General features: G+C 44.2%; 1 protein-coding gene across 1 annotated transcript in view; it reads left to right on the top strand.

The window, feature by feature from the left end:
- SHB (SH2 domain containing adaptor protein B) overlaps positions 1 to 13607 on the top strand; it is a 131597-nt gene that overhangs the window by 11955 nt on the left and 106035 nt on the right.

The raw sequence follows: 13607 nt of genomic DNA, 5'->3' as shown, positions 1-13607 counted from the left end.
TTGTCTGGGGCCTGGTTCAGAAGTAATGCAAAACCACGGTTTCCTCCTGCTAGAACAGGCTGTGGCAAATCCTTTTCTTCATGGGCAAACAGAGGAAGTTCAGAGGTTCCCATTTTCTGTTCCCCTTCATGTTTGAATGTGGGAAACTCTGGTTTGTTCAAACCAAGACCAAACATGATTTCAGCCCCCCACCCCTTTTAAATGAATGAAAAACTGCAGATGGTTCTAAATTAGAAACGAGAGCCTTAAAGTTCCCTTGCATGTACAGGAGAATGGAGAGACAGTGGAGGAAGCCAATCAAATCTCTTGCTCATTGTTAGCATAACAGGAAACCTTGGTTCTCAAGGAGCACTTTTCATGTGTCGCACAATCTGGAGGTTTGAACCCGGAACTGCATGACTTGTGGCAATGATCTAGCACAATGAGCTGTCCAGGACACTTTTTTGCTTGGATTCAAGGCCTCTGTTTGCCCACGGAAAACCCTGGGTGTGCAACACTGGATTCTAAGTTTTACACAGAGAAGACTCAGAAATGAATGAGCATGACTAAGTTAGTTTCGTTAATATCCGAGGGTCTGCTGTGAATAAAACTTAGTTGAATACCACCCCAAATAAAAAGGTATTCTGTCTCCCGCACTGCCCTGAATCTGAATTGCATATTAAGATGCATGTCAACAAAGAATATTCACATCTCCCTGGGATGATTTGACCAACCTGTGTTGACTTGAGCCAAACAGATTTGCAAGTAGTTTGGAATCCATCAAGTCACACATCTTTGATTGCTTTCTGACACACACTCCTAATAAAGTGGAGCCCCGGTTTTCCAACATAATCCATTCCGGAAGACCGTTCGACTTCCGAAACGTTCGAAAACCGAGGCCTGCATTTCTGGAAGCATTTACGTCTCGAAAACTCAATATGGAAGCCACGTGGCACGTTTGGCTTCCGGAAAGCGTTCTAAAACTGAAGCAGTTACTTCCGGTTTTTCGGCATTCAAAAGCCGAAACGTTTGATTTTCGAGACGCTTGAAAACCGGGTAGGTTCCACTGTATTTGGACTGGGAAGAATAAAGATGAGAAATTACTCTCAGTGAACACGATGAGATTTTCAAAAGATCACCCCCTCCCCTCCCCTCCCCTTCCCTTCCCTTCCCTTCCCTCCCCCTCCCCCTGAAAGCACATTTTATTGTGCTCTTTTGAAACCAAGGCTGTGATCTGGTGCTACTTGACTGTGGGAAGTCTGCAGCATGTGGATTATACCCGCAATGAAGTCTGGATTCTGTGGGAAAGTGCTCCTGGTCTTTACCGCTATGAAAAAGGCACATGGAGCAATAACCCAAGATCCATGCAACTAGCTCAGCATCACCTGTGGTTTCTCGAACCGATTCCCTTCATGTCATGCAGCAAATTAAACTGAGAGGGACTTCCAGTGGCAGATTCTGATACTGTGTGCTGTTGTTCAAAGGAGGGGAGGGAAGCCGAGAATCCCATGAGGCCTGCCCCTAGCCCTTGGCCATGTTTAAAGTACCTCTTCAGATCCTGGCTGTGCTAAATTCTGCTTGAAAGCCTTGGCTGTGGATTAAATGTGTCTTTGAGCTTTTTAGGCAGGTATGACTGGCTTTTGTTTTTGCATACAAGGAAGTAAGAACGAAAGCCAGGAGAGACTGGAAACCAAATACAATTTTATTTAATATCAAAGTCAAAACAACAGATGCTCCCCTTAATTTTAAAAGGCTGTTTTTTTTATCACTCACTTTGATAACCTTATCCAACGCCGGCTCTTGGAGTGTGCGTATATTTTTTTTAAAAAAAACAAAAACAAAGATTCACTGAAAAAGAATAATAATTTTTAATAATAATTTTATTATTTATACCTCGCCCATCTGGCTGGGTTGCCTCAGTCACTCTGGGCGGCTTCCAACACATATAAAACCATAATAAAACGTCAAACATTAAAAACTTCCTATTACAGGGAAATGAAATGGCGTCCTCCTTTGTTCCTGCTATCTGTGGCCCTGGCTATACAGTGGACAGGCAAGTGAGTCACTCTTGAACTCTGTTAAGTAATTTCACTAATGTGTGGGGGATTGGCAAGTAATGTGGGACATGCTCTTAAAATGGCGCACGGCAGCTGTCGTTCGACAGGGTCTTCACATTTGGCTGTAAGAGCTTGACTAATGTAGAGGGGTTTCTCTCTCCCCCCCCCCAGCCTCCCCCACTCCCAATCCTGTCCTTTAAGGTTTGTGGCATGTGCATAGTTCCCTTGATCCATCTCGTGCTTGGGCTCCATATTGTTAGCAGCTGGCCTGATTTAACGCCACATCCACTGGCCTCCTCTCAAAAGGAAGTGGTAATTTGGGATGGATGTCAAAACCTCCCTCGGATGGCATTTGCTTTCTTTCTGATCTCTGCAATTACTAAGGCATCATCTGTAACTTTAAGTGGTCCTGTATAAATAAATCAGAAAGGGGACCGTTGCTTGAAAGGCCGAGAACTCAACATTATTTCCGAAAGGCGCAAATGGGTAGAGCGGCGCAGATGTTGCCCTCCTTATGCTGCTCTTGCCTCGACGGAGGCCCAACTGTTCTTCTCCAGTGTATACATTAGGCATTCCAAACTAAACTTGGGTTGGAAGAACTCAAACAAATGTTCTCTAGGTAGTTTGTGGCTCAAGGAGTAGGCCATATGCCTGGGCCATATGCATGGTGGCAATAGATGTTATGGGGAAACACAGGGATCCAAATACAGTGCTGTTAGGGGTGATGGTGCAGTGGTCTTCGCAGATCAAAATTGGTGGGATGCTTGGGCCTTCTCCACTGCTAATTCCCCAGCCGTCTTTCATTCATGTTTTCTCCAGCTGGGAGGAATCCGAAGTATGCCTGGCTGGGGTCCTTGATAGAGGGACATTTGCAGAAGGGAATTAGCACAGGGCTAAGCTCCCATGCCTATTGATCATCCCATTTGCAGAAGGGAATTAGCACAGGGCTAAGCTCCCATGCCTATTGATCATCCCATGCCTATTGATCATGCGCCTCGTACCTAAGGGACCGCCTCTCCTGGTATGTCCCGTGTAGGACCTTAAGGTCCTCAAATAATAATCTTTTGGAGGTTCCGAGCAACAAAGATGCTAGGTTGGCCTCAACCAGGGCCAGGGCCTTCTCAGTATTGGCCCCGATTTGGTGGAACAGTCTATCACAAGAGACCAGGGCCCTGCGGGATTTGGCATCTTTCCGCAGGGCCTGCAAGACGGAGCTGTTCCACCTGGCCTTTGGGTTGGTTTCTGTTTGATATTTATGCTTCATTCTTTTATTGGTGGGTTATTTGAAAATGAGACTGCAGTTTTAATATTGAATTTTTAAATTTGTATTTTAATCTGTTATTTTAAATTGATTGTGTTTATGTTTTTGCTGTGATTTTAATTAGTGTTAGCCGCCCTGAGCCCGGTATTTGGCTGGGAAGGGCGGGGTATAAATAAAATTTTATTATTATTATTATTATTATTATTATCCCCTATAAGTGGCTTTCACCTGCAAAGGAAACATCCAAACCCACCTTTATTGTCCTTTTAAGCCCTTGCGTTTTAATCAAGAAAGCAAGCTTGTTTTCTGCTGCTCCAGAGTGTGGGACCCAAACCAATGGATTCAAATTAGGAGATTCTGACTAAAAGAGATTCTGGTGCACTTTCTGACGCCGAGAGCTGAGAGAACGGACTCCCTCGGAAAGTGGTGGACTCTCCTTCATTAGAGCTTTTAAAGCAGAGGTTGGATGGCCATCTGTTATGGATGCTTTAGATGAGATTCCTGCATTGCAGGGGGTTGGACTAGATGACTCTTAGGGTCCCTTCCACTTCCATGTAAGATTCCAGACCTTTCTAATATATTTGTTATATTTATTTACCCCTTCCTGAAAAATATTGCCTCTGGGGTTTCTAATTAGTTGTCACTGGCATCTGAAGGCTTCCTCTCCCCCATATTTTCCTAGGGCTGATTCATACAGGCGGATTAATCACTTAATTGTTTTGGCATGAAGTGGAGATGTCTGTGTGCTGCAGGTATTCATGGAGTTCTGTGCTGCTGTCCTCTGGACCCATCTTCATCACTCTCTGTGATAACATATCTGCAAATCTATTTCCTTCCTCATTTTGTTCCAGCCAAGGGTGCTTATGTACTGTGAATTACACCTTTCCTCTGCGGTTTCAGAACCAAAGCACTTGTGAAGCTGTTTTCTTAGGAAATGGAAACCGTAAACAGTAAAGCTGTGTCTCTGAACACATTGCAAGAAGTAGCTATTATTATTACTGCTATGATTATTCCTGTCTTGCAGTGTGGAGGGAGTACAGTGGTACCTCGGTTTTCAAATGTAATCCATTCCGGAAGATTGTTCAAGTTCTGAAATGTTCAAAAACTGAAAATTCAAAATGGAAGCCTCAACGGAAATCTCAATACGGAAGCCGTGTTTCTGGTTCGACTTCCGAGGCACATTCAAAAACTGAAGCATTTACTTACGGCATTCGACTTCTGATACATTTGTCAATGGAGATCTTCGAAAACTGAGGTACCACTATACTAGGATAGCAGTGGAAGATGGTTTTGTTCCATTGAAGGTTGGAGCAGAAACCTGTTAAGGAGTATGGTATAATCAGGACCAGCCTTCCCAAGAGGCAGACTGAGCCAGCTGCCTCCGGTGGTGGAAATTCAAGATGCAGCACCTTCGCGGCCACCACACCATTTTTGCTGGCACCAGAGAAGAGCTGCCAGCAGTGGTTTCTGACAAGTTCCCTGTGCACTTCATGAGATCTCTCTGGAACCTGCCATCATCATCTCTGCTTTGGGACGACACCTTTCCATTTTGCCTCAGGCGGCAAAATGGGACATACCGACCCTGAGTATGATCCCAGTACTAAAAGCGCAGAAACTATTTGAAAGCAGGAAACGCTGACTCTTGGCTGCCACTGTGTTGGGCTACTGGTGGGTCAAGGTTAGACATGCAAAGTACAAATCTGCGGGCTTCTGGAAGCAAAATGCTTTTTCTGTGCAGCCTGAGCAAGAGCAGTAACCATTAAGAAAAAGAACAGGCCAGTATATATGTGGACTGTCCCTGGATCAAGTGACTTTTTAAGTTCTCAAAGTTCTTAACCCAGCTGAAGGTTGTCATCTGAACTAGCCAGATGTTTAACTGAGAATCAATCACAGTCAGTCCACCATTTGAAAAATAGGACTTTAGAGCCATCTTGCCCCAAAATGGCAACTAGACATTCCGTCTTGGCAAGTGCAACTTTGGTTTAGGGAGCTATCTGGCCCCTAGCTTATATATCTGAGTTTCTGTCTGGGAAAACCCACATTTTACCACTGAATCGGAGCAAATGACAATCAGGTTTTTTGTGGATTGTTGTTTGCTCTGATTCAGCAGTAAACCATGGGAAAAAACCTGCTCAGACACAGACCTGGAAACCCCAGACATGTGCCTAGAAAATGTGGTGCAAAGGTAAACGTGGATGAACCCTTAGAGAGCAAAACGCCAGTTTCTTCCACCAGCTCTTTATAATATTGGTTGGTAGGACCTTTCTCCAACCTTCCACCGATTTCTAAACAGCCGGAGGACTTAAGTCAACATGATGGAAAGAAAGTATGAATCGGGGCCCTCTCTTATCGTATTGAGTCACATGGCAATTGCCCACAGAACTTTGTAACCTGAATGCTGCTATTGTGATAATTATGGTGATGAATCACCTGCGTTCATCTTATCTTGGCTCTAGGTCGTTACACAACAATAGGACCAAGCTGGGGCTTATCTTCTGCCATGTATTACCTATTGCAAATAATTGAGATGGTTATCTCTTGAGCTGAATGCACAGATTTGCCCTAAACTGTGTTGGTGGGGTTCTGCTCATTAGAACAGAGATCAATCATCTAGTATAATGACTCTGATTGGTATCGCTATCTTTTGTCACATGCACTGGTTAGCTCCAGCGACAGTCAAGAGGATGTTGCTTTATGCCACACCTCTGTCAAGTGCTCAGGTCTGACTGATGTCAATGCCCTGCATCCCACAGTCCGACATACCTGGAGCAGAGTGGTTAACAAGTACCGGTAGGCTAGCTGGAAGTGCAGGGGCAGGTAGCCCTAGCGCCTTTTCTCAGGGATGAGTTTCCTGGATGGAGAGGATACTGTAAATCAGGGCGGTCCAACATTTCATCCCAAGTGGGCTGCAAGAGTACTTCAATGGGGAATCCGTGGGCTGCACACTGCCTTATCGCATGTGTGGGAGCAAAGCCAAAATTTGACAAACATCCCAGTCCTTCTGCTGCCTTCACTAAGCTGGCAGACTTTGGGAAGGAGGTGTGAGGCTCTGGCAGGGTCCTAGAGCTCTCCCAACTTCTTCCCAAAGCTGGGAAAACACACGAAAGCTCATACCAAGAATAAACTTAGTTGGTCTCTAAGGTGCTACTGGAAGGATTTTTTTTTATTTTTTATTTTGTTTTGACTATGGCAGACCAACACGGCTACCTACCTGTAACAGGTTTCAGGAAAGAGGCGAGAGGACTCTAGGCGCCTGTCAGAGCTTCACGCCTCCTTCTCAAAGCCCAGAACCACCTCACCCAGCTTTGGGAAGGCAGCACGAGGGCTGCGGGGGGCGGTGGCGGTCATGAAATGTTGCTGAGGGTCACCCCAAAAAGTCTTTGAGGGTTGCATGCTGGACCGCCTTGCCATGGATATTTGAGGTTTATAGCAAGCAGTGGCGCAGAATTGGCTGTCTTGTGTCATCCAATTCCTAGCCTTAGAAGGGCTAAGGCTGTGTACACATTATAACATTAAAGGACATTTGAAAAGCACTTCCCCCCTCAAAAGAATTCTGGGCACTGTAGATTGTTAAAGGTTGCTGTTGAGGGGTAAACTACAATGCCCAGAATTCCTCAAGGGAAAGACTGTGGTTTGAGTGCGTTTTAAAGGTATAGTGCATTCGCAGCCTAGGTACCCCCAGGGAGAATTGCCTGCAGTTTCCTCTTCTGACCACGACCTTCATGTTGCATGCAGTAGGGAAATACCGCTTCAACAACAATGCTCCTGGTTTTAGCTCGGCTGCTGCCAAACAGAACAGCTTTCCCCAACCCTCAGATATTATTGGACTCCCGACCCAGCCAACATGGCCAACAGTCAGCTAGAGGGCACCGGGGGGGGGGGGAGAGCCTGTCGCAGAATGCCCTTGGGATGAGTATCAAGAGGAGTGGGGCTGGACTTCACCTATCAAGGGGTACACACATCCTATGTTTTGTTCCACAAATACTGTGGGCTGATTCAGCGAAATAGCTGCTCTAGCACCATGTTGAGTTCCAACAATCTTATGTCACTGCACTTATATTGGAGAGTTTCTCTAGAGCAGGGGTGCCCAAATTTTTTTCAAAGAGGGCCGGATTTGATGAAGTGAACGTGCATGAGGGCCGACCGATGTGGTTGAGCTATTTTTAGGATTGAAGTTGTCGAGCTTTTTTTTTTTTTACGATTTTACCTAAGGACATATACAGTGGTACCTCGGGTTACAGATGTTTCAGGTTACAAACTCCGCTAACCCAGAAATAGTACCTCGGGTTAAGAACTTTGCTTCAGGGTGAGAACAGAAATTGTGCAGCGGCAGCGCAGCGGCAGCAGGAGGCCCCATTAGCTAAAGTGGTACCTCAGGTTAAGAACAGTTTCAGGTTAAGAACGGACCTCCAGAACGAATTGAGTTCTTAACCAGAGGTACCACTGTACTGCCACGGGGGCCAGATTTAATCGACGGGCAGACTGGATTAGGCCCCCAAAACGGATTTTGGACACGACTGCTCTAGAGTCTAGTCTTACCCCAGTGGCTTGCTTTCTGTTTTTCCATCTCCAGCCACTGAGCGCTGTCAATCAGCAGCTGGAAAAGTGGAGGGGGGATTTACCAATCAGCTCCCACCTCTGCCATCCAGCTGTGTCATTGGGCTTGGAGAGTTTACCTGGAGGACACGAGCAGAATTAGAGCGCTTTGCAGACTTTGGCCAGAGCGTTTAGAATTTGATTTTAAAATACCAAGTAACGTAGGATAGATGCAAGTACTCTGTTAAGAGAAATGCCACATTTCAGAAGTGATGGGCACTGAAGTAGCTATTCTGTGGCATTCCAGAGTTGAGTTCTAGATCTGGTGAAGTAATAAGAAAAGAGAATTCTGACTGGGGGGTTCAGTGGCCCTTGAAGAAATGGTGACTGCTCCCTTTCCTATAAGCAGGCAGCTAAACTCCTTAATCCGACACTCGGCGTTTCCTTGAGTCCTATATTTTCACCATCTCCTCCAAATCAGTCTCTTTGGCCTGGAATGTTTTTGGTGTGGGGAGGGACACAGCTGCAGATTCTTCAGCCCTGTGGCTGCTCAGACTCTTGAGTTAACAAGCAAATTTGCTGCTTGAGGTTTCAGTGAGAAATCTGATATATTCATCTACTCTTTTTTCCCCTGTGGTTTCATGGCGGCAAGCTCCCATTCTCTTTACTGTAAAGGAAATCATGCATGTAGTCCTATGCGCTGGGAGACCAGGAGGGTTGGTTTTCTGTGCCCTCAAAAGTTGTGGAGAAGAGCAAGATGTTGTCCATTTCCTATTTATTGTCCAGCCCTGTCTCCAAGGTACTTCGGGCTTATCTTTCCACCACCCTTCAAGGTTCACTGGGGCACTATCCAGTGAAATTGAAGCAGGTTTGAACCCAGATTTCCCAAGTCCAAGTTCGGCATTCCAGGCACTGCAACATATAATGGCTCTTAAATGGCTTGGTATTCAGTGCCTTCATCCTGAGCATACCACTTTCATGCAAAAATGGCCAAGTGTTAGGGAGCTTCTGTCAGAATTATTAGAATTTCAGCTGGGCACTTTGATGGTGAGGAGAAGCAACAACACAAACCGCTTGGGATGATGAATCTTTGATTAAAAAAAAAAATACACTGTATTCAAGACTCGAAGGTTTGTGTTATGATGCCGCATAGTATTTGAATAAGGAAGCTTTGCATTGTGCTTCTCAAGGCTTAAAGGCTTTTTAATTGCATTGTGATGCTCTTTGCAAATTGAGAAGTGGTTTGTTTTTTTGCCAGCACCAGGGACCTGACAGAGGGCAGTTGAGAGTTTATGGAGTGCCTGGTGAAGGGTTCATCTCATCCAGAATCAGGTGCTTACGGTGGAATTTGCAAGCAGGCAACATCCCTTCCATGTTGTATGGGATTCAGAAGGATGCTGCCTCCGCAAATGGAGGTTCTGTCTAGTCTACATCACTAATTAACTGTTGATACACATATATCCTCTGTCATTTTGCTAGTGCCTTCTGAGAAAGCCATCTCCGCTCAGGACTGTCACAGCTAGCTCCATAACTATATATTCTATGTAGAAATAGTACAGTGGAACCTTGGTTCTCAAAACAGCTTAGTCGATGAACAAATTGGCTCCCAAATGTCGAAAACCCAGAATTAAGTGTTCTGGTTTTTGAACATTTTTTGGAAGCTGAACGTCTGTTGCAGTTATTGGCTATTGTTTCCGGGGTGCCTGCGCCAATTGGAAGCCGTGCCTTGGTTTTCGAATGTTTCAGGAGTCAAATGGGCTTCCAGAACAGATTAAGTTTGAGAACTGAAGTACCACTGTACTTTCTTTTTTCAGTCTACTACTCTCTCTTTTTGAATTTATTTATGATTTTTCAGATTTATACATTTCACTAATTTTACAGTTACAGGTAGGTAGCCGTGTTAGTCTGCCATAGTCAAAACAAAATAAAAATCCTTCCAGTAGCACCTTAGAGACCAACTAAGTTTGTTCTTGGTATGAGCTTTTGCCAGGGGCATTTTGTACTTGGCTATCGGCCACTTGCTACCAAGTAAAGATGCCCAGGCGCCAGGATAGCGCCTGCTGTCTCCACCATCCAGAGGTGGATGCCTGGGGATCATTGGATCTTGCCTGTTTTCACACACTAACAACACACCCTGTAGAATATTATCAGCTATATTTTATCTGCACAATCAGAATGAATTTCAGGAACCCGAAAGTCACATTGAAAAATACGACTTTCGGGTCAAAATGGCAACTTGACATTCCATTTTGGGAATTGTAACCCTGCGGGAGGCAGTGAAGGATAGGCGTGCCTGGCGTGCTCTGGTCCATGGGGTCACGAAGAGTCGGACACGACTGAACGACTGAACAACAACAACAACCCTGCTTAAAGGATCCATTTGGCGTCTAGATTATATATCTTGAGTTTCTAACACTGGCTCTAAATCCTTGATCATTCATGTGCAATGGAACCTCGGTTGTCGAACGTAATCCAATCCAGAAGACCGTTTGACTTCCGAAACGTTCAACAGCTGAGGATCAAAGGGCTGTCAGCAAAATCCATTGAAAAAATGGAGAAACACGCCTTGGAAGCTGTTCAACTTCCAAAAATCATTCGAAAATGGAAGCATTCCCCTATGGGTTGTCAGTGTTTGGGTTCTGAATTGTTCAGATTCTGAAGCGTTCACTGGGAGCCAGTGTGGTGTAGTGGTTAAGAGCAGTAGACTCGTAATCTGGGGAACCGGGTTCGCGTCTCCGCTCCTCCACATGCAGCTGCTGGGTGACCTTGGGCTAGTCACACTTCTTTGAAGTCTCTCAGCCCCACTCACCTCACAGAGTGTTTGTTGTGGGGGAGGAAGGGAAAGGAGAATGTTAGCCGCTTTGAGACTCCTTCGGGTAGTGAAAAGCAGGATATCAAATCCAAACTCTTCTTCTTCTTCTTCTTCTTCTTCTTCTTCTTCTTCTTCTTCTTCTTCTTCAACAACCAAGGGGCCACATTATATCTTTTCTGCAATGCAAGCAGAACTGTACACAGCATTGCAAATGCACCACAGATTCACACAAAGCCATTTTCTGATACTATTTTCAGCCTTGTAACTTTAGAAGCATGCAACATGGATTGCTGAAGCTTCGTATGGAATTTCAACTTAGGGCGAAGATTTCAATCTTGAACGGTTGTGTTGCTTGGTTATCTGTCAGCCAGTCTGCAGTGAGCTTGAATGAACTTTGGACTCTATACTCTTCTTCTGCATTATAGCAGTGGTCACAACTGAGCCCTTGGTTATTGAAAGCTGTATCTTAGAAAAACATTTCTTTGACTGTTTCTAATTTTTATGCAGTGTTATAACGCAGGGTTTGGTCCTTCTTTATGCAATTTATTATCAGTTGGTTGTTCTTGTTCCTAATGGTTTTTGCTTCGTCTTGATTGGCCTCTGACTGTTGAGCCCATCCCAATTCTGATGTAGGTTGTCATGAATTGGTGGATAAAAGCTGCATGTCCTGAAATTCCTTATTTCTTTTGTTATACACACTGTAAGGTTCTCAGTTAGTTGCTCATGAGTAAGCAGCCAGAACTCTGTGGTTTCCTTTAAGGTTTTTATTGTGCAAACTATGTACAGTGCAGAGCTAAAAAGTTAATGTCTGTATCAAGCGGTGTCAGAATCTGGGAATGTTCCCTTCCGGTTCTGACCCCAACAAAAGAGCTTAGGGACTCACTGTTAAAACCGTGTTTATGGAAGGCAATCTTTCTCAGATACGAGTGATCGCCAAAGAAGATGATGATGATGTTGGAACTGAGTATCTAACAACAGTTAAATTAACGCTCTAAGGAGAATTACAATAGCATGAGATGTACAGGCAGAAGCACTAGTTGTACCTTTTCTGAGTAGCATTGCAATTTCATTTGCAGATTTGACTGGTTTGCAGTTTAGCCGTGCCTTGGTGTTTGTGTTCTGTGACTGGATTACATGTGGTTTTGCTTTCTTGAAGGCTGTAGGGTTGAGTCCTCATGCAGTGGTTCAGTGGGTAGGACTACAGCATCTACGATTTGTGTTCTGGAGCTGTCTTCAAATGCATCTTCCTAGCAAAACCAGTTCTGGCACTTGTTCATCCCACTATTTCTTTTCTTTTCTTTTTTAAATCAGTTTTGTGGAGCCTACTGAGAACTTCTCGGAAAAACTTTGGAATGACGCAAACCACAGCGAATGATTTTAGCTTCCACTGTAAGAGACTCACTGACAGTACTTTTAAAAATAGATGTACATGGAGATATCCAACTGGCCACCATTACCCCCAAATTAACATTGAGAAATATATTCGTTGGCAGAAAAGATTTAAGATGCTGGTTGACAATTTCTTCTTCTAAACCAAGAAAAGGGGTGGGGAGCTGATTTCTATCAAGTTGGACTAGATGACCCTTGGGTTCCCTTCCAACTCTACAATTCTAGATGCTTCCTGAATAAGCGTGCATACTAATTGTTTGCTATGATGATTGAAAACATATCTGTTTGCCATTAAATAAAGGAGCATAATAATAATGTTCAGCCCATATACTTTTGTATATCTGCTTCAGAGAGCTGCTGTGAAATTGAGGGTGGGTTTCGCTAGGCACTTTTTATCCACATGTTACAAGACAGAGGCTTGCAAACCATTTTTATGCCCTATTTGCAAACCAGGGAAATTGTCATGGGTGCAACAACCACACCCACTGCAACTAAGCACACACCACAGCCTATTTGATTGGTTGCAGTAGAATGCTTTAAAACAAGGACCAGGATTTAAAAATCTGCCTCCCCCTCTCAAAATTATGGAAAATACATTTTTGCTTCCCATAATGTAGCCCATTAATATAGATAGACAATCCTGTTAAGCTGCTAATGAATCATCATAATGAGAGAGCCCTGGGCTATAAAGCAGTTTATACATACGGAAAATAAAATAAATAAAATAATTCTGCCTCCTAACGCAGAGTTTGTCTGATATGCAGAACGGCACTGCAAGATTTGGCAGAGGAAAAGCTGAAATAAGGATGTAATTTATTCAAAAACGAAGGTGACACCATCCTCTCTCTTGCAAAAAATGTGTCTGCAGAGTTACATCATGGGCTTGGAGTAGCTGACACCAGAAGTCTGCTGCAGAGAGTCTGGCATGGCCAGAGGCAGACTCTCCTGGGAATTCACAGCAATGCAGGGTTTTCCGTGGGTGTTTTCCCATCACACTGGGGTGAAAGGATCCAACATTTTGCAGAGACTCAAAGGCTAGCAGATCAAAGGGCCCAAAACAGAATGTCTAGTTGCCATTTTGGGGCAGACAGGTTGAAAATTGTATTTTTCAATATGACTTTTGGGTTCCTGAAATTCCTTCTGATTGTGCAGGTAAAATATAAGGAATAGAACTCTACAGGATGTGTTGTTAGTGTATGAAAACAGACAAGATCCAGATGGTGGAGTTGTTAGGTGCCATCCTGGCACCCAGGTATCTTCACTGGGTTGGTTGCAAGTGGCTGATAGTTAGGTGCAAAATGCGCATGGCAAATTTCAAACCTTATTAGCTTATTAAATTTATTTACATCTCATCCTTCCTCTTGAAGGAGCCCAGGACAGCAAGCCACACATGTGTCAAAACAGCATAAAACATTTAAAATCCGTACGGATTCAGACTAGGAAGGATTGCAGTTGTGTGATCCATCCGTCCATTATGCATTGTGTGAAGAAATGGTTCCTCATAATTTTATAAGCCTGTGTCTCTCCTCACAGCTGTCTGTTTTCCATTACTCTTAAAAAGTCCCAAATGCTT

The sequence above is a fragment of the Lacerta agilis genome, chromosome 16, assembly GCF_009819535.1.
Source record: "Lacerta agilis isolate rLacAgi1 chromosome 16, rLacAgi1.pri, whole genome shotgun sequence".
In the NCBI taxonomy this organism is placed as follows: domain Eukaryota; kingdom Metazoa; phylum Chordata; class Lepidosauria; order Squamata; family Lacertidae; genus Lacerta; species Lacerta agilis.
This window is presented reverse-complemented; position numbering and strand designations above follow the sequence as displayed.